The 22,562-nt window shown below is 36.2% G+C and overlaps 2 non-coding genes across 2 annotated transcripts; both read right to left on the reverse strand.

The window, feature by feature from the left end:
* Positions 1 to 20,046: 20,046 nt before the first annotated feature.
* On the reverse strand, positions 20,047 to 20,179 carry LOC126028797 (small nucleolar RNA SNORA51). Its single transcript, XR_007502509.1, has one exon. It is a non-coding gene; the product is annotated as a small nucleolar RNA SNORA51 (small nucleolar RNA).
* Positions 20,180 to 21,855: 1,676 nt separating this feature from the next.
* On the reverse strand, positions 21,856 to 21,931 carry LOC126028826 (small nucleolar RNA U2-19). Its single transcript, XR_007502527.1, has one exon. It is a non-coding gene; the product is annotated as a small nucleolar RNA U2-19 (small nucleolar RNA).
* Positions 21,932 to 22,562: the final 631 nt, after the last annotated feature.

Below are 22,562 nucleotides of genomic sequence, written 5' to 3' on the forward strand. Positions count from 1 at the left end.
TTGCATTTTAGAAAAAAAAATGTTGAAGTTTACTGGCTGACAAATTATTTTGTATACTATGACTGCAAAATGTTTTAATTTCTCATTTCCCAGAGATGTATTGGAGTAAAGAGCTCTGTGCTCAGTAGCCATTAATAACTCACTTCTTAGTGTGGATTACTTTTCTCTCTGTAGAACTCTGGAATGTCTCCAGAGGAGAAGCTAACAGAAAAGAAAAGAAGCCACCAAGAAACAGTTAATTTACAGACCCTGGTAGCTTGATCTATGTAGTTTGAAAAAGTGAGAGATACATACCAGTTTGCATATAGACTTTTTATTTCACAACACAGAATGGGGCCGTGAAACCTTCTACTTATTTGATTGAACTCTTCTTACTCAACTTTTCATGCTCCATCATACACATGACATATCTGAATCCTCACTTGGAACTCAGTAGTATATAAGTAGGGTGAGGAATTATACATATATACATACATATATACTTTTCTATTACAATCAATTGAGTTGCTTTCAAACATACAGAAAACCTGTGGCAAAGAATGGCCTGGTTGAGACATGAGCATAGAACTTCTAGTCAGTATTTTCTGTATACGCTTAGCAAAGTTTCAGAATAAAGTGACCATCACTTGGAGCAAAGATTCATGTTAGGTTCCCCAACCCACCTCTGCTTCATGAGATATGAACCAGATCAGTAATTTAAAACTCTTCATTATTTACATAGCATTAGTTTACATCCATTAAAAAACATGTTATACATTTAATTGTCCACTAAAATAAGTGGTTTTGGTTAAGGAGAAAATTAATGAAATTTAAACCCTGGAGGTACAATTGGTTTTGCCAATAAAGGACCATGCTAAATTCTGCCAAAAAAAAATACAACCCTAGTTTTCTATAATTAGCTCATATGTAATTCATTCATTAGCAAGGTAGTCCTATACTCAAGCAGAAATCTAGACTACTGAGCTGGAGTGTTTATAATACCTAGACTCTGAGAGTAACTTTTAAATAGTAGAAAAACATTAAGGCAATATTTTTCCTGATGTTGCATATTTTATGCAACTTTTCATACCAATTTTATGAAAGAGCTCCCTTATTTTAGAGCCAAGTTTATTTGAAATGATGATTCTCTTAAGTATAGTTTTTCCATACAGGGTTTTAAGGGCAAGAATATCTGATCTCAACTTCCTCCTGACTATACCATGAAAAGAGACTTGAGAAAACTCGCTCTGTGTCACTAGCTCTGGGTATTTACAAAATCAACAGCTATATGTGAAAATAGATAAAATCTAAATCCACAGTGTCAACAGCTATATGTGAAAATAGATAAAATCTAAATCCACAGTGCATCACACTGAGAACAGGTTTTGCTTTCTTGACCCTTGCTAAGCTATATGTTAAGCTGAAAGTTATTCAAATATAAACAAGTACTTCTCTTATGTCTACCAATTCACTACCAGGCTAAATTAGTCTGTGTTTAGAATCTCTGTACAATTTCTCATGACCCTTTAACTACTCTATGAGTGACCCACCTTGAGTGGTGGGTTCTTAACAGTCATTTTATATTGTGTGATGTGGTGGCTACCTTACAAGTGGGCAAAGAAATTCTCCTTCTCAAAAATTTGGGTTTTATATTAAAATAATATGATTGAGTCTGATCTAGACATTGTAGAAAAAGCCTTTCAGTCATTGTGGAATTTCCATCTATTGCCATATACACAGAGGATAGAGAGACAGAGAAAGAAATGGTGGAAAGGAGGAACAGAAGAAGAATGAGCAAGGTCTTTGTGACTTCATGCTCTGGGGAAATTTTAAGAATCATGACTGAGTTCTTGACCTTAGACTCCTCTTAATACTCCTCTATCTTTTCAATATAACATTTTATTTTAGACATTGTGGTTTACAATTATATTAAGGGTAGGTTTTCATGCGCAGAACATTCCAGAACCACACCCTCAATATGAGGGTCCACTCTCTTCACTTATTGTCCCAGTGTTCTGCCATCTTTCCTCACCCCCTCACTGTGGCCATCATCCTCAATTAGCTCTTAATTTCTATTGCATTTGGACACTGTGCCCTATATCTTTATAGTTTTACCACCATTTTCATTTAGATAAACCTAATATAACCCTATAACCTTTCAAAAACATTTCTAATCTATACACATGTTGAAACATATATTTATGAATAGGACTGCTAGATAGAAAGGACAAGGAAGGAAATCTGAAATTAAAAGTATCACTGAGTAACTTTATTAAATTTTAAATACTATATATTGTCTTAAAATACATGTTATTTCCTCTATGCTTTAGAAAAGGATCTAAATTCCAGACATTCATTCTCAAATTTCAAATTAACTAATGGCAGTTCTGTAATTTGTATTCATTTGGGTTCCTAGAGGTAGGTTCTAGTATAACTTTATAAATAACAGTTACCTTGACGTTTGTGTGCTCCTAAGCAAGGCATTGTACCTCTCCTTGGTCTCCTCTTTCTATTTTTGTAACATAAAATGAGCTTCTGTAAATAATTATTCTCTATATTTCCTTTCAATCTAATATCTTAGGTTTTTTGTTTTTGTTTTGGGGTCATACCTGGCAGCGCTCAGGGATTACTCCTGGCTCTGCGCTCAGAAATTGCTTCCTGGCAGGCTTGGGGGCCCATATGGGATGCTGGGATTTGGACCACCGTCCATCCTAGATGAGCTGCTTGCAAGGCAAACACCCTACCGCTGTGCTTATCTCTCTGGCCCCTAAAATCTTAGTATTCTTGCATGCTTTATTTTGAACAATATTTCTCTACTGGGATGTAGGTGGGGTTAGGAAAATTATCCTTTTTGGATTTTCTTTTTAAGACTACTGAAGCCCTTTATCCCAGGACCTCCACTAGAATATTCTGAAGAGCTCTCATCTGAGTTGGGGAGGGTATCAGTAAAAGAACAGAATTTGAACCCAGAATTGTCTTATCATTTTTGATGGTGCTTCCTTGCTTTTATTGTGACAAGTAGAACATATATGCTCAATTTTTCATAATCAGATTGCATTAATATTGGCTATAAATAATCAATGTCAAAATTGAACTATTTTGAATGCCTTGACATTTTAAATTTTTCTCAATTTCTATTAATTTTTTTTTGATAGGGGCCAGAGCGATGACTCAGCAGTAGGGCATTTGCCTTGCTCGCAGCTGACCCAGGAAGGACCGCAGTTCGATCCCCAGGCATCCCATATGGTCCTCAAAGCCAGGATCAATTTCTGAAAGCATAGCCAGGAGTAACCCCTGAGCTGATATCACCAGGTGTGGCCCAAAATAAAAAAAAATATTTCTGATAGAGAGCCTGCATAGAATCTATAAAGCAATTTGGGGTAAATCATGCTCAATAAGCCATAATGCCTTATTTATACACATAGTATACTTTAAATATTTTTTGTCTATTTGATTTGGAAACACATCTAACAGTTTTCAGGACTTACCTTAATTCTATGCTCCTGGTGGTTCTCCAAAGATTGTATGTCATGCTAAGGATAAACTGAGGTCAGCAAAGGAAGCACCTTATACCTCTACTACCTCTCCTATCCATAGATTCTACTTTTCAATGGATATTAATAACTCTCAGCACTACTTTGTAATATTCATCATACAAAATTTTCCACATCCAAAAATATTTAATCTTTACTCACTTGTTAGTTTATGTCTGGGCATTTAATATTACCAATGCTTTTGAAGATGGTATTATGTTAGGTTTATTTCAATTGTACATCAATAATATATATAACCAGAAAGACGATTGATTTTTACATTTTAATTTGATTTCCTGTTGTATTACAGTAGTCATTTATTAATGACATAAAAGATTTTAGAAATGAAAACACCTTCATTGGGACTCAAGAAACAAGATGTATGTAGTAAATAGGCTAATGTTTTTTGTCCCTAGAGGAACCCATAAATAATTCTCAGAGCATATGATTATTAAGTTATATGGCAAAGATAATGAAGGTTATGAATGGAACTAAGCTTAGTAATCAGTTGACTCAAGATAGGAATGATATCATTCATTAATTTGGTGAACTTAATATAATCAAAAGAGTATTTAAAATTGGAAGGGAGCAACAGAAAGAGGATATATTCCTATAGAAAAAAGATTGGATATGTGTGAGAGAATATATTATGATTGAAGAAAGATTAGAAATATGCCATATAATTGACTTTTAAGTGGAGGATGAAACTATGAATCAAGAAATGCAGGCCATAGCCAAAAGCTAAAAAAAAAAAAAAAAAAGGTTCATATTCTGGATCCCCAGGGAAAAAATTCCAGTCAGGTTGGAGAGAATACTTAGCAGATCAATATGCTGAGGTTATATTTCATACAGGGCAGGCCTAGGTTTGATTCTCTGCACTGCATGGTTCGTGGAGAACTACCAGGAACAATTTTGGATTAGAATGCCCAACAGTAGCCCCACATGCTACCAAATGTAACAATAACAAAAAAATCCATCCCTTCCCATCCAACACCTAGGTTTAATTGACTAAAGCCCCTATTTGCCTACTGACTTCCAGATATTTGCACATGGCCAACGTGGGACCAACCCAGATTCAATCCCCAGCATCCCATATCATCCCCTGACCCTACCAAGAGTAATCTATGAGTGCCAGGAGTAACCCCTGAGCACTGCCAGGTATGGCCTAAGCCCCCTCCAAAAAATGTATGGGTTCTAATTAATGTGAGTATAAATAGAATTAGGTAGAGAGATAATTCTGGGCCTCACTCATTGGTTGGTTTTCTGAGGGTTGACACCTGCCGCCTGCAGCTTGCTTTCAACCTCCTGCAATTGATGGTATCTACCATGTTCATGTTCGTGTTTGTGTTCATGCCAACCTTGGGTGAGAGGTGATGATTTCCTGTGAATAAAAGCTCCACTATTTGAAAAATATTTGAAACGGATGGGTCAGCTGCAAGGAGCAGCATACAAGAAACCAGTCAGTCACCAGAAAAAAAGTGCATTTTTGCCATGGGTCTTGAGCAGCCTTACTGAGTCATCCAACCTTCTAGCTCTCGGCTGCTTTCCCTGCCACTTTTATTGGCCAGAGTTTAACTTAAGTCATCTGAGGGTCAGAGTTTATGTAATTAAATTGAAAGTAAAAAGTAAAAAGTGATTTTACAGGGGTGTTGAACAATGTAACTATAATGAGAAAAAAAACTTGTAACATTGTATTCTAAAATTTTTAGAGGAGTAAAAAGCACACAACTCTCACATTATTTTTGCTATTTTAATCTAATGAATAATGGTCCTACTAGGGTTGAATCATGACAGATGGCAAGTATCTGACCCTTGCAAGGGTAATAAATTATGACTTCACAATCTGGCTGCTAATGCCTTTCATACTTCTCCCATGGCTGTATTTTTTAATAAAGAAAAGGCAAAGATACACGATAAAAACAGACAATTCGGTGAACACAGTTTAATCATCAGTGAGAATGATGCTACCAACGATATTTTTGTTAAAAATAAAACAGGCTTCAATGAACAAACCAGACATCACACCCAGACGACTTAGCAACAACCTGTTTGCAGGACAGGTTTCTCTCCATATCTAATGATGAGGTGAAACTATAGGATGTCCTACATCAGCTTGGCTTTGTTGAAGGAAATGCACAGAATCCCAAATCTTTAAATAAAGGAACCTGACACCAACAACAGCTAAAGTGCGAAAAAGTTTCACTGGGACCATGGAGAATGATTCAGAGGTTGGGCAGACTGGTATGCCTGGAGTCCAGAGTTAGTCTTATGCCAATAAACTCCAGGGGTGAGGACTTCTTGTAATCAGGCCAAGGATTTTTTTTTTCTGTTTTTCCCCATATTGCGATTGCCACTTTCATACCTTTCCTACTGTATTTTTTTTAACACTTATCCTTTAAGAAAGAAAGGGGAAAAAAAAAACAGCTACTGAACTTAAAAAAAATAACTGTAGTAGAATGCCTGTCTCGAATACAGTCAGCGGATGGGAAGGGGGGAGGCATTGTGGTGGGAATGTTGCACTGGTGACGGGGGGGGGGGGGTGTGTTTTATTTATGACTGAAACCTAACTACAGTCATGTTTGTAATAGTGGTGCTTAAATACAGAATTAAAAAAATAAATAAAAATAATAAAATTAAATTAAAAAGAACAAACCAGACAATAAATTTGCAGTAATGTTACTTAATATAATATTTAATGTATAAATATGTAAATATCATGTGTAAATATCATTCACCATGTAATATTTATACGTAGATGGTTACATATGTGTTTATACTTCAACCTTATCATTGGTCAGTTCATTTCTAGTCCTCAAAAAAATGCCTAAAATTTAAATGTTTAGAGTAGACCCCTCAGATCAGTGGAATAGACTTGGGTATTCAGAAAATGTTCCCCCGACATACAATAAATTAATTTTTGATAAAGGGCAAGAAATGCAAAATAGAGCAAGGAAAGCCTCTTCAACAAGTGGTGTTGGGGAACTGGTCAGCCACTTGCAGAAAGCGAACTCAGACCTCCCTTTTACACCATGCACAAAGGTCAAATTCAAATGTATTAAAGATATGGATATCATTCACAGTAGTATTTTAGGTACATATTAACATTGAATCAGGGGAATTCCCATCACCAAATTTGTCCTCCCACCACCTCCGATCCCTTCCTGCAACCCATACCCCTCAACATTCCCCCACCCCCCTGGCTGCTAGAGTGATTCTCTCTGTGTCTAGCTTACTACTAGTGATCATATATCTGTTTGGTCCTGGTACCTCCCTTGTTTCCCCCTCTATTTGAGAGGTGGAGCTAGATAGTTCGAGTTATGAGGTTTTGTTTGAAGGAAAGAAAAGCAATAGAATGGGGTAAAAAATCAAATAAGCTGAAAATGGGCGGAGTCCTTCTGGCTTTCACCCTCAGTTTGAGAGAGGACAGGAAAAAGGTAATTGAAACACCGCAACAATACAGAAAGAAATATCAAATAAAATATCCAGTGAGGACTGCAACAATAAAGACAAGCACCACACATAGTGGTGAAATCAAACCATGCCGAAGTGCAAAAAGAAAGATAAAGATAAAATAAAATAAAATAAAATAAAACAAAATTGGAGACTAATAATACACTTGAAACGTTTTGCTTTTGATGGCAAACAAATAAAAAAATTGCACACTTATGTGGATTTTCCTTTAGAAGATCTCAATTTAGTAGAATTCACTTCAGAGAATAAAAGCAAGATTAAGAAATACAGCTTATCATCAGTGTCAAATCATTATGGAAAAGTTCACTATGGACACTGTACTTCATACTGTAAAATTGCTGCAAGACAACACTGGATCAATTTCGATGACAAGAAGATCAAAAAAGTCCCTAATACATTGGTGAAATCCGCAGCAGAATACATCCTATTTTATACTTCTTAGAGATCTACAATGAATACCAGATAATCATTTCACTTCCTTATTGGTTGCTATTAATGCTCTATGATTCTTTCCACAAGCATGAGCAATGAATAGAATTAAAAATCATGGACCCCCAATGTGTTTCCTTGTATGGTGGATTTATGTCTTAATTTCATTATTGCTCTAGGTCTCAGTTAATCATGAAATCTTGCAATTTAATTTACTGAAGGTTCACCTGAAAGAAAAATTTCTCATCATATTAATGTTGTTTTTCTTTCTAGGTATACTCATTTAACGACTTTCACTCTTTTTATTCTAACATCATTGCTTTATTTCCCTCAATTTAGGTCTTAAGACGGAAATGAATTCATAATGCTGACATAATGATACTTTTTAGGTGGACTCTCTTCACAATGCCTCTCACCTATGATTGACTATCAGAGTTACTGTTATACAGTAACTTTGTATATATACTGTTATACACTTACAGTAGAGTTTTCCATGTTTGTATTGTGCATGAAATTCTCTTTCATATCTGCTCGCTCTGCCATAATTTTTTTTTGAATTTGAAATTATTTATCTAAACAGTTTGCTGCATATACATTTTAAAGTGTTTTTTGTTGATTCAGCTGAATTTTTTCTTTTGCTCTATTTTGGATCCTTTCCAACAAATATTTTTTGGTAAGTATGAGTGAGTGTTATGGCCATATTTTTTGTGAAGTCTGTATGTGTATGTCTTGTTCTGTGTCTGTTTTGCATATTTTGTATATAGTTCCCTTTTTCCTAATTTTATCTTCCCCAATTTAGTCTTCCTTATCCTTCCCTCTCTCTTCCTAGTCCTTAACATTTAATTTTCAGGAATCCCTTCACATGTGCAAATCATCTCCTTCACCCACAACTAGCCTCCTGATCTCGGCCTGAGGAAGAAATTCTTGACTGTTGGAGTTTTTTACCCTGTACCAGGCTGCAACCCTAGCTTTCCCAGATTCATCAAGTGTTTTTGGCCAGTCTTTTTGGAGCTCCAGTTCCCTCATCTTTACAGATTGGCATTGGACTCTGTAGAAATTTCACCTTTTGTAATTTTCTTATAATTGTAATCCTTTGCATTTGATACTACACTTCTTTTGACTATTGTAATTAATGTTTTTCCATTTTAGTTTTTAATCTTAGGAATTGATGTTGTATTACATTAGGGTTTTGCTTTCTTGACTTTAGGTTAGTGGATTAGATATTGTTGTCTATAATTTCCTAAATATTTTTGTCTGTTCTCAGGGTTTTTTGCGTGGGCGCATCATAGGCAAAAATACTAGGTTTCATCACTTAGCATTTGCATATTGACAGAAAAGCAATGTTAAGTTTAAATAGCACACCAAAAATAAAGCAGTTAATTAAATTGAAAATAAAGATATGGATAACAGAAACTGGAAATTGAGTACCCATATAATCCAGCTATCTCACTCCTAGGAATATACCTATATCCTAGGAACACAAACATGAAATACATTTTTGCAATATAGGTGCAATACATCTATATTCATCACAGCACTATTATAGCAGCCAGACTCTGGAAACAACTAAGATGCCCTTCAACAGAGGAATAGCTAAAGAAACTGTGATACATATATACAATGGAATATTATGCAGTCATGAGGAGAGACGACATCATGAAATATTCCTATACCTGGATGGATATGAAAACTATTATGCTGAGTGAAATAAGTCAGAAGGAAAGAAACACACACACAGAATAGTCTCACTTATCTATGAGTTTTAAGAAAAATAAAAGAGATTATTGTAATAATGCCCAGAGATGAGGGCCTGAAGGACCAGGTCATGATATGAAGCTCACCTCAAAGAGGCGTGAGTGCAGTTAGAGAAATAATGCACTAACAACTACCATGACAATGTTAATGAGTGGAAGAAGTAGAATGCCTGTCTCAAATACAGGCAGAGGGTTTGGGAGGAGGGAGTTGAGGGTCATTGGTGGTGGGAATGTTGCATTGGTAAAAAGGGGCGGGTGTTCTTTTTGTGACTGAAACCAAACTAGTCATGTTCATAATCACGGTGTTTAAATAAAGATACTATTTTAAAAGATAAATAAAATTAAAATGTTTAAAAGACAAAAGAATACTCTTTTTTTCATCAAGGATGACAATTTAGTGATAATAAAAGGTCAATTTTAAAAATCTCTCATCCTTTTAAAATACTTTTATTATTTATTATCCTAAATGAAATGTTCTTTGGAATGAAAATTTTATTTGAGTTTCTCAGTTAAGATAAGATGAAACTTATAGTAGCCCCAATTAATGTCCTTTCCATTTTATGCCTTTCAGTTTGATTGCTATTTATTGTGTCCATTATGCTAAGTACAGTGGTAGTGTCAAGGACACAGACTTGATTAAAATATACTATCTTTCCTCAAGTGGCCTATGCTGTAAAGAAGACAGCATGCATCAGCTTTGTTCACAATACAAGACTCTAAGGGCATCTACAAGGCTGAGACATACATAAGTAAAAAAACTACCACCTTCCTAGGAAGGCATAATCTCATAAAGGACCTTGTAGGGTATGAGTCACTCACACTGAAAGTGTAAATCATCTTGTATTGCCCACCATGTAACAGATTTTTGATAAGACTAAAAGTTCTCACTGTATTCCTGTGGCACTGGAGGTATTCCTTCCAGGAAGAAGGTGATGGTAAGCCTAGAAAGGTTGAAAGAGCAAAGCATCGCACATTCCTAACAGTTCCATCTACCTAGACAAACTACCCCTCATATTTGGGAGGAGAGAAAGCATCAGACTTGTGTGGCCACTATTAAGGGATCTCCATACCTCTGGCCAAGTCTATCTAAAACTGCATGTTTTTTCTGGAAAACAGATCACCATAGAATGATAGGGCCATCTTGCCATTTAGTTTCCAGCTCTGAGATGGTATTAGGCAAGTTACTTAGGACTTAGTTTCTCTATATATAAATGAGGGAAAACAATAGCTCACTTCATCTCCTTGCGAGGATGAAAGAAATATGGTGTGTCAATCCCTAGTTCCATCATCCAACCCGAAAAAATGGTAGCAGGAAGACAAGACTGGGAATGAGGAAGAAGATTCACATAAAGATGGTGGAGTGATTACCAAGACTGAGCCAGACTTCTGGGCTGCCTGGGGTAGACTGGAAACATCCCAAGCACAGGATCTGTTCTAACCTTGCTCTGACCTAAAGCAACTTCCTGCCCATCTGCACTTGCCCTGCCGTTGTTCCTGAGGCTCAGGTGGTGCTGGCAGCTGCTCCAACTGCTGCCTCTGGTGTGCTGACAGCTGTGGTGTGCCAGGCAATCATCTATAAACCAAACCTCAACAGGAAACCATCAACTCTAAATAATCCCAGCAACGAAGTTCCCTGCCTCCTCTTCATGTTTTTCCATCAGCTTTTATATCTACCTGGGGCATTTTCTTCTCATTTCATCCTGAAAAATACCTGGAAAGTACTACCTGAAAAGTAGCTTTTCAGTTCCATTTCCCTTGACTACAGCTTTACTCTTTTCTCTCACCCCATATCCTTGCTTCTTCTCTGGTTCTTTCAACACAGAGCCCTAGATCATAGGACCCAGAGATTGGGCATGATTCTGAGACCATCGCCAAGCCCCTCACCCTTGTGGTATGTGGTTTCCTCATTTGCCGAAATGAAGGATTCCAGCTAGCCTGGCCTCATTGTGCTCTTGGCTCCTGCAGTTTCTAATCTGTTTGTTACTTTTTGTGATGTTTGCACACTCATTTCCTGCTTGGGCTTACTCACCCCTCACAAGTGTCTCACACCCTCATCCTCACCTCCCATACTACCTTCATCTCACTAGTTCCTCTTATTCAACACTCAGATGTACTTATTCATCCACTCAGATGCTAAAGTCAAGTGAATCTGCCTGCCTTTTTTTCTTTTCTTCTTTCATTCCCTTCATTCTTCCGTCCTTCATTTATTTCTTCTTCTTTCCTTCCTTTTTTCCGTCTTTCTTTCCTTCCTTCCCTTCTGTCTTTCTTTTTACTTTCTTTTCTTACTTTCTCTCTTCCTTTTATTTCTCTTTACTTTTCTATTCCGAGATTTCTCTTGGGAATTAGAAGAACACAGTGATCAAACTTGGCTTGGCCATGTGCAAGACAAGCTTCTCATATCTAGGCCCCAAACCTTCAAACTCCCTTACAGTCATAGTCTACCCTATTATTTTTACTCTCTTCCTCAGATCACTTCTTACTACTTGAGATGACCTTTATTTTATTCATTAATTGCTAAATATTTAGGTATTTGTTGGCTGTCTTTCTTCCCTAAGGCCATTTAGATTCCATTACTTGGGCTCTGCAACTCCTTTTTTTGCCTGTAGATTCTTTCAGTAAGTGCTGAATACAGGAACTTCCTCTGTAGGTTGCTATGTCCCAATAGACCATTTCTTTCTTCTTCCCTCTCCCCTCCCCTCCCCTCTCTACCTCCCCTCCCCTCTCCCTTCCCCTCTCCTCTCCTCTACCGTCTCCTCCCCTCCCTCCCCTCCTCTCCTCACTTCTTCTCTCCTCTCTCCTTCTACCCATCCAAATTTGAGACAATTTTCCTTATTCACCTATCCCAGAAACTCAGATCCTGGATTATCCTCAGAGTACAAAGTAGTTTTTATTTGGGGGGGGGGGCACACCCAGTATGCTCAAGGGTTACTCCTGGCTATGCGCTCAGAAATCACTCCTGGCTTGGAGGACTATATGGAACGAGAGGGATTGAACTGCAGTCCTTCCTAGGTTAGCAGCATGCAAGGCAAACGCCCTACTGCTGTGCCACTGCTCTGGCCCCTATAAAAAGTAGTTCTTACTGTTTCATTTAAATCTTCATTTTATGTGACTTAGCATGAAAACAACTGAACAACTCTTAAACTTCTGTTTGTGTGTGTGTATATATATATATACACATATATATGTATATATGCACATATGTATATGTATATATATATATATATATATATATATATATATATATATATATGTATGTATGTGTTGGTGTGGGGAAATTTAGGCTACACCAAGCAAGGTTCAGGGCTTACTCTGATTTTGCATTCATTAGCTGATTGTTCCTGGGACTTTGAGAGAGTACAGACCTGCTGTATTATCTCTCCAGTCTTTAGCTCTTAAACTTCAAATACATAAAGCTCTCTTACAATGCTAAGAAAGAAACTTCTTTAAGAAAAAGTATTAGAGGATCCAGAGTAATAGTAGAGTAAGTAAGGCATTTTGCTTTGCCAGCTGCCCACCTAGATTTGATCCCCAGTATTCAATATGATTCCACTGAGCACTTCCATGAGTAATTTCTATGTACAGTATTTCTATGTATAGTAATTTCAAATTACCCTTGAGCATTGCTTGGTATGGCCCAAAATTAAAATATTAATAATAATATCTACTTTATAGTATCATTTCTCATACCTATTAGTCACTAAAATTGAAAATACTGACAATACCAAAAGAGATGGGATCAGAATGATCTTTCTCATTTGTGGGACTAAAGACACACATAAAGGTATCACAAAGGGTCAAAGGCAACTGATCCATACAAGCAAGTGGTGGGGATGGAAGGGCTGAAAGGTTGGAACTTTGGATTCTTGGGGGAGAAGGTGAATACACTGGTGAGAGGTGTGTTGTTGGAATTATGTATACAAGAAACATTATTATCAGGGTCTCAATCAATAAATAATGTTTAAAGATAAAAATGATAATGCTGAATGCTAATGAGGAAAAATAAAATTTTCATTCACAACCAGCGAGAATGCAAACTGGCATAGTACTCTGGAAAATATTTTTATTTTTTAAATTATTTATATATGTATTTATTTGCTTATTTTTGTGAGATTCAGACCACACCCAAGGCGCCGAAGAATTACTCTTATCTTTGGGCTGGAGGTTGTAGAGCTATTGTATGTAATGCTTGAAGATATAATACTGAGACTGACTGGGATTAGAAAAATGTAAGATAAGCACCTAAAGCTCTGCTCTCTCTCTCTCTGACCTGGTAGTCTCATTTGAATTGAACTAAAACTGCATTGTGACATTTTATAAGATTTCAGGTATGCATCATTTACACACACACACACACACACACACACACACATACACACACGTGTGTGTGTATTGCAATAGTACAGCACTAAAAGTCTAGATCTGTCAACATATGCATGTTATTTTTGTCCAATTTATCTAACCCTGCTTTCTCTTTCCCCTCAAAAATCCAAAAACTAATTTTTGTTGCATTAAGTTCCTCTGCCTTTGCTTTACATATCACATGTTAGTGGAATTCATATCATGTTTGCCTTTCTTTATCTGGATCAATCACATATAATTGATATCATCTGAACCAGGTAGGCCACTCATTACACCCTGCAGTTCAGTTTGTGAACCAGTATTTGGAAGCCAGTGTTTTAAATTCATCCATGTTTTTAAATGGCAACATTTCACTTAGATATATACATATACATATACATATATACTGGTATAGCTTGTTAAAGGCATACGTCATTCAGTACTTAGAAATAGCTTTGATTTCATTGAGTTTTTTAATGCTTATTTTTAGTGTGTTTTTAGTTTAAGCTTTTTTTTGTTTTGTTTTTATCAATCATTTGTGCATTGTCTTTTTAATTTTGATTTTGTTGATTTCAGTGCCAATTTTTATTATGACCCTCCATCTCTTGCTATTTGGTTTTCCTTTTTTCCTTATTCTAGAATTTTAGATTTGAGTTTAGATTTTTTTTTAAATGTGGGATTTGTATTTCCAGAGCTAGATTTGACTTTGACTTACTTGTTCTCTTTTCTCTGCTGGATCTGCTGAATTCCTATCTATGTTTTCCTATTGCTCTTAAAAATTTTTGGGTGGTGACAATGAAGCTTCTGATTTTGGATCATCTGATTGTTGATGTATTTTTGCATCTGACTTAATAGACTGCTTTCATACCTCAGTTGTACTATCTCCACTGCCTTGTGGGGAATTTCAGAAAAAAAGACAGGCTTGGAGCTTGTGCCTCCATTTAAATAGCAGATATTTTTATGGGAATGTATACTAGCAATGAACTAAGACCTTTTAATGTTTTATGAATTTATAGATCGATTAAAACTCACAGAATTGTCTACCGAAATATCAGTTTTATAGTATAATCAAAAATAAAACTGCAAGATGATTACATATATTATATACATATATATGTAAAACATATAAACACATATTTAGTATTTAAACATTAAATTTAAATTAATTAATTTAATTAATTAATTTTAATTTAAATATTAAAAACATAAGCACATATTTAGTATTTAAATTTAGTATTTAAATAAACTATTCGATAGTTTATTTAATAGCCCCTATTAAACCTATTGATTCTTTGAAATTTAGTCTCTAAGTCTCACCTTTCATGTCTTTATAATTCAGCTATATCTTGAAGAAGAAACCAGCAAAATGTTGAGGTCAATTGGATCACCAATTTAATGGCTTAGGGCTGCCAACCACCTGTCTGTTGTTTTCTCCATCCCTGAAGAACCCTTTAACTTTCTCTAACTCAGCCATACCCAGAACTGGCAAATAGCTCCTGGAAAAAGTTATTAGTAAATTCCTTCATGGTGGTGCTAAAGTTTTCCTTTAGTAATTTTACCTCTCATGTCTCTATGGCTTCTGAATTCTCTAATGCCTTAAAATGGGTTTTCTTTGTAATCTATGTATACTTTTTAGCTGTATTCTGTGGAAGCACCATGAACACTCTGTTCTAAGTGGAAATACCTATCTTTGGCTGTAGGGATGGCAGCCAGAATGAAGCCCCCAAGTTCACTAATCCTAATGACTGTTTATTCAGTATTAACCATAAAATTATTGTGCTCTTCTGCAGCCTCTAGGTGACAGCCCTCTGTGGAGAGCTTTAGGGAATCAGAAAAGAGACACAAGCAAAACCAGCAGGTCCCTTCAAGATCTCAGAGTCATCAAGGGCACAGCAGGGAAGATCCTCCACACACAAAGGTATCAGCTCCTGTCTGGAAACCCCCACAGCCAGTTCTTACTCACTGGGTCTTTCTTGGCCTCTCCGCATGTGCAGCTCCTTGAGGCAGTTTTTTTTTGGGGGGGAGCTTCCTAGCCCTCTGAGAGCTTGAGGGAATCAGAAAAGAGACACAAGCAAAGCCAACAGGTCCCTTCAAGTTCTCATAGTCCATTTTAAGTAATTTTTAAAGATGACATCTTTAACATATATTGTAATATATGCTAGAATCCCATTATGTACTTCGGTTTACTTCTAGGCTTTTTATTGTTCATTATTGGTTTATAATATGATATTTCAGAAATTTACCTGCACAAAAATATGTAAATTACATCTGTAATTGCCACTATACCTTCACCAATGCCATTCAACATCAAGGGATCCTGTTTGTCCCATCTCCACTTTCATTTCCCTCTGATAATCACATACTTTTGTCAATGATTCTGAGATATGGTTCTTTTTATTGTACAATGATAGTTTGTTTGGGTTAGTAAATCATATTCCATAAAAATAAATAACTGATAATTGTCCTTCACATCTTTACTTTTTTTTACTTAGCATAGTCATTTTAGTTCCATTTTTTTAGTGAAAGTATTCATTTTTTATTTATGTGGTCCCATATAATATACATGTCTCATATTACTGCCTTTTAATGATTTTTAATGTTTAATAGTCTTGTTTTATTTTGTGTTTTTCTTGGGGAATGGTACACCCTGTGATGCTCAGGGGTTACTCCTGGCTATGCACTCAGAAATTATTCCTGGCTTGGGGGACCATATGTGATGCCAGGGATAGAACCCAGCTCTGTCCTGGGTCAGCCCTGTGAAAGGCAAATGCCCTACCACTGTGCTATTGCTCTGGCCCCTCATATCACTGCTTTTGCTGTACCTCAAAGTTATACAATATTTTAATTATTTGTTGTGAAGAACTGTGCCATTTCTATGTCTGGGATTCAGGGTTCAAGGCTGGACAGTCGGTGTCTAATCTCCTGGAATATAAATCTGAGTCTGTTTAATTACTTTATTTACCACCATTATTTCCTTGCTAATTCTTTAACTTATTTTCCTATTTATACAAGTGTAAATTGCTTTATATCTTCAGTCTCTTTAGTAAAGAACTTGTACTCATAAAACTTTTTTTATACCTAGACTTCTCCATGCTTAGTTGAGACTCTCTAACTTGGCACACAGTTCTTCACAACAGCTACAGGAACCAAATCCCATCCATGACACCCTGAAAACTGCTTGAACACTAACATGTGCCAGCTCTAATATGATATCCTGACAACGAGGAAATTGGGAACAAATGAACATAAGAACAGATTATCCTACCTCACCAACTAATGATAAGACAAAATCAGAAGACTTTCACACTTCAGGCTGTGAAAAAGCCAAGAACGTGATCTACAGATGACTGGCTGATAAAACCATGACCGGACAGTATGTATTCTGAGACCAACAAGAAAGCCCTAGTCCAGGGTTTGTTCTACGACCTGCACATCAATCATGATCTCTAATTCCAGAGACCTGACTGAGGCAATTGCAACTGAATGGCTCTTCTGGAAACATAACGAAAGACGATATTCCAGACTCCATCAGAGGTTCAGCACAAGGGCCAAGACCACCAAACACAGAAGACAGATTAAAATGACACTGAGGAAACAGAACTCCTAAAATCACGAAGAAAAGACTTCATCATATGTTCCATTCCTTAACCTGTGCAGAGACTGAGATCTCTAGATATAGAGGTCTGATTTTATTAACCATATCGGAGCAAAAGTCTCCCATACACCACAAAAGCACCAAGGGGAGAGTAAATGAACTTGAAAGGAGTCTATAGATAATCCCATGACAATATGTTCCAACGGTGGAGAAACCCTGTATCTCTTAGACCAAGGGGATTCCCTTTTCGAATGACCCCAATATTTTCTGTGCCTATGCAGGAGGGGAAAAAAAACGAAAGAAAGAGACAAAAAAGCAAAAAATAATCTTTTTTTTTCTTTTATCTAGTTTTTGTCGATTTCTTTGTTTTGGGGTGGATATTGAAGTAGATTTCCACTTTTTTATTTATATATTTACTTTTTCTTCTTTTCTCTTCTTCCTTTTTGCACTCTGTCATGTTTTTTATCTCAAGACCATGGCAAATATGTGGTTCATATCTTTATTGCTGCAGTGCTCACTGGATATCTTTTTGAACTGTTGTGGTGTTTCACCTTCTTTTTTCCCCCTTGTCTCTCAAACTGAGGATTTGAGACCCCTGTTTTAAATGGTTAACAACCAATTCTCAAATCTTTTAGCGAAATTCTATGCCTGCATTTAAACCCTGCATTTTCTGCCTGTTCTTAAAGGGGCTTCCTACAATCCCCCTTTCTTTTAATATAAAGCAGGATTAAAAGTATAATATGCTAACTATAAATATGAGGTTATATTGTTTAATAACTATTCTACATTCTAAATTATTCTATACAGTTCTATATAGTTGGTTAAGCATCCTGAGCCTGAGCATTTTGTAATATTCTTAGAGATCCATGTTTTCCCTTGATAGGCTATTTACTATTCAGGTATACTGAAAGACTATCGGACTTCAGCTTCCCAAATCAGGTGTTGTTTATGTAACAAAAGCAGAAGAAAGTCAATGTTCCCATGGCAATACTAGGAAAAGTTATCCAAACATAGGAATATTCCTAAGTTGTTGCTTAATGGAGAGGTCCAGGTGTCCAGTTAAGTTCAGCCCACTTTACATGGCAAACACCTTATCATCCTTATTAATCTGTTCAGATTAGCTCTAGAATTTTTGTCATGCAAATGCCAAGCAGTGCACAGGTTATGTTATAAGTTATAAGGAGTTATAAGTTATAAGGAGTTTCACCAAGGTTTATTGCCTACGGAATCCCACTGGCAATGGACGGTACCCAGTTAAGGGGCCCAAAGGGGTCGTATTCCAGGGTCTCCTTATGTGTCACTGTGCTTCACACTATTGTGTAGGCTCAGCCCGCATGAATGATGTTTAGTGCTTTAATTCCAAATACTTTGGGCCTGATTGTGTGTTGTCATAGTTAGTCAGGCTTTCTAGTCCTGAAATTCCAAAGAAACCAGTGCGTGGCTCCACTAGAAAATCTCAGGATGGAGATGGGCAGCTCAATTAAGCAAGATGTGAAAAAGAGAAATCTTATTTTTTGGGTTTTCCCATACTGCCCTACCCTTGACTTGACCTTGCTAAATTTGGCCCAAAGGCAGTGCAGTATTCCTTGACATGCATTTTAAGGGCTCATGCTGGGGTAAAGCACCATGCCAGGATGTCTCCACGGTTGTTCCTGTGTATGGCCTTATTATGAATTATGCAGTGGTGTTCACAGTCTCACAGGGTTCCACTGGGAAGCCTCTGTCCTGCAAGCCTAAATGATGATAATGTACCAGAATAGGTTTTGCCATCAATTCATCAACTTGATGCTTAACAAAATCAGTTAATTTTTTAAAAGCCCATGGCCCAAATGAGATTATCAATAATAAACCAATGAGTGGGCCAAAGAAGGAAGGCAAAGGGGTGTTTAACCAACCAAACATACTCTACATTCCCTCATCCTGTTAAATATTTAAGGCAAGGAGGTGCCATTTATCAATTGTATCCTGAATTTCCTGGCTATTATAAAAAATGTTAAAGCAACACATGTCTTTCACTTTTTCACAGCATTACAATAGACAGAACCAATGACAAATACACAATTGATATTTTCTTCTTTATGGCAAAAGTGTCCATTAGTCTCTTTCCAAGGTATTCCTTCATTCTTTGCTCTTTGAGGCTGCTCACTCCTCAGTGTTGTCATCTGGAATTATTTGCCTGCAGACCCATCCTCTGGAAGTCTCTTTTGGAAGTAGGTGGCCTCTTTAAATTCTGTGGAAGGAACATAAGGGGAACTCTCAGGGTTTGTTGTGGCCTTGGAGACAGCTTGATTAGTCTGTTTTAAGTCTTCATGGGAGCCAGTGTGTAGCTCCTTCTTCTATGTCAAAAGTGCACACAGATCCATGGCCCCAGATAAGTACTAGGTCTGGGCCTTGCCATTTGCCAAATTAATGGATCTTTCCATAGTTCCAAGGTGTACTGATTTTTAGTTGAAAGACGTCACAGTCTGTCAGGTGCTAAGTAACCAGACTGATCAAGTTGTGAAAAAACTAATTGAAATCTCAAAAATGACTAAGGCTTTGAAAATTGTATTTTATCATAAAATGCAGAAATACCAAATAAACAGATATTTCACACAAAACCAAACAGCACTAAACAAAACTTTTCACACTAGTGGCCACTTCACTCAACACAACGCACACATGAACAGAAAAAAGGATCGATCCAACACTTACATTAGAAAAATTGACCCGGGTAAAATTGGATAAATGCTTTTAAATATATAGCTGGTTTGTTTGTAAGAAAAAAATTGTAGGAAAATTTATCCAGCTTCTAAAAGTACTTTATGCAGATGGAGTAGAGCTTTGCTGAAAATAAAAGCTTCAAGGTTTAGATTTAGCACAAAACATTTCCAAAACAATTTAAATTTTGAAGTTTAAAATATTAAGTAAAATGGTTAATAAGCAGTTCAAACTTTTTTTTTAATTTTTTTGTCCCCCAATTCACAATAAAGACCAGTCAAAGGGCCTGTGTTGAGGTGTATATGTGATGCATTTACTGTACCTCCTCTTTCTATACAGTCAGTGTAAAGAACACAGCCTGTGGTAAGAATTGGAAGACCTTATCTTATCTTTTCTTTTTTTTAATTTTTAATTTATATATATAATAACATTCCCGTGACCAATATCCCAAGTGTCCTTCCTCCCCACTCCACACCAGCCTGTACTCTAGACAGACTTTCTACTTCCCTCATTCAGTCACATCTTGTTATGATAGTTCTCAGTGTAATTATTTCTGTAACTGCACTAAACGATCCCTGTGGTGAGCTTCATGTCGGGTGCAGTTCAAACTTTTAAGTAAAATGGTTAATGAGCACTGTAAAAGGAGTCGTCACCTTGAAGTATGATATCATCTGCTTTAAATAAATGGGTTCCATTTAAAATATTTTCACAGTAGAACAGTAAAACAGCTGCAATAAATTGTTAAAATTTCAATTATTAAACACAAGAACATAAACTGACTATTAAAGGTATAAAAAACTGACTTTAAAAAACAATCAAATGTCCCTACTTTGAAGACCTCAAGTTAATAATTTGTAAATTACCAGGAAATCCATGTTAAAATTTTATATACCAATTAACAAAATGTTTACATTACTATAAAATATAGTTAAAGACATTTGATGCATTTCCACACTTAGAGCTTAAGACCAAAATTGAATTTGATACATGTTGACAATCTGCTTATAAAATTTAGTTACTTTCATAATATTAATTACTCATAAAATTGACAATATTATTTTAAAAATCTAACCACATTTTTCATATTTTTATTATTTTCAAATACTTTTAAGATTAAAATAATTTTCTAATAGAAATGTAAAAGACTCAAATTTTAACACTTTTGTGTCCGTTTGAATTTAAAACACTAAAAAGTTTTTCTTTCATTAATAATCTGTTATTACAAGTGATAGAGTTAGTAACTTGCTCTAAAATTTCTGAAAGACATGAATGAAGGAAGTTTAATGCTCTTATCTCCCTGTTGCTCTTTCTCCCTGGAGAATCTTTGAACCATTACAGAACTGAATTTAACCCTTACAGACATGAATTTAGAAAGTTCCCTAATTTCCAATGTCTTAATAATTACTTTACACCACCCAATGCACAAAGCTTAATTACACAAATGCTTTCAGGAAAGGCACACTCTAGACGCATGATTCATTTAACAAACTTCATAATTATTTGAGGCCTCTTATCACTCACATAAAAAAATCTGACAATAATGCTTATTATAAATTCCATATGAACAGAGTTGCTGAATCTTTTTAATTCTACCCCCACCACTCTCTGCCATCTCTAGCAGAGCAATCAAACTTGCAACTACAAAGACACACACAGGTTAGCACTATTTCTGCTGAATACAAGACAAATTTCACTAACTTCAAGGGAGAATTGACATCCTCTCCAAAATGTCTCTCTATGTTTTAACTACACAGAACACAAAACCACAGATACACAGACAAATGAGGGCTCCACATTACAAGAAAGAAAGAAAGAAATACACTCAAGTAACAAAACACAACCAAACAATGAACACCCCCCCTTTTTTTTTGAGCTTAGATCAAGTGTAGAACATTCATGGCAATAAAGGTCAGTAAGAAAGGTGGTCATCAGCGTTCAGAACTAATCTACATGCACACGTGCACACAAAGCCCCTTCACATACATTTCCTTCCCTCCACTGACACACACACACACACACACACACACACACACACACACAATACAGTATTGTTGCTTCTCATAACTGGAGATCATGCACCAGTGAATAAAGATCCTTCTGATGCTCAGATTTGGCTATTTTCATCATTGATCCACTTTCCTGAGTGGATCTCAGAGAAAAACAATAAACACTCTAAAATAGTTCATGTTACAAAATAATATATCAGGTACACGCAGTTGCTGTTCCATTATTAAAATACTTCTATCACAACAAATATTATAATATTCAAACAAAAATTGTTTCAAATCCTTCTTTGGTATAACAACCAAAAAGAATCATAAGGATAGCAATGCAAAGTAAAAGTTCTAAGACAAAAAGAGTAGTGGGAATTTCAGGAGAGAGGAAACAGCACATAGAAAGAGCTTCCGATTTAGAAACACAGCTAAGAAGAAAAGTTTAAGGAGATGAGCAAAGAAAAGAAAAAGCCAAAGATAAATTTCAACGCGAAGGAGGTGGGAAACACTATAATTCATAACAATATCAAAATTCATCAGACAATATCAAAATTTATCAAACAATATCATCTGCCGCTGTCAGCAGAAGGAGGGGGCATTAAGAAGGGGGAACCTTAGGACCCTGAGGGAGAGGTCATCCATATCTTTCAACAGGGGTGTCCTAAGATATCTTTACACTTCACAATATCCAAAATAATACCAGCCTTCTTGGCTTTCTATATTTCACCAGCCTTTTTCCCACAGGATATTCTATTTTCACTAGTCTTTC

This window comes from Suncus etruscus, chromosome 14 (genome assembly GCF_024139225.1).
Source record: "Suncus etruscus isolate mSunEtr1 chromosome 14, mSunEtr1.pri.cur, whole genome shotgun sequence".
In the NCBI taxonomy this organism is placed as follows: domain Eukaryota; kingdom Metazoa; phylum Chordata; class Mammalia; order Eulipotyphla; family Soricidae; genus Suncus; species Suncus etruscus.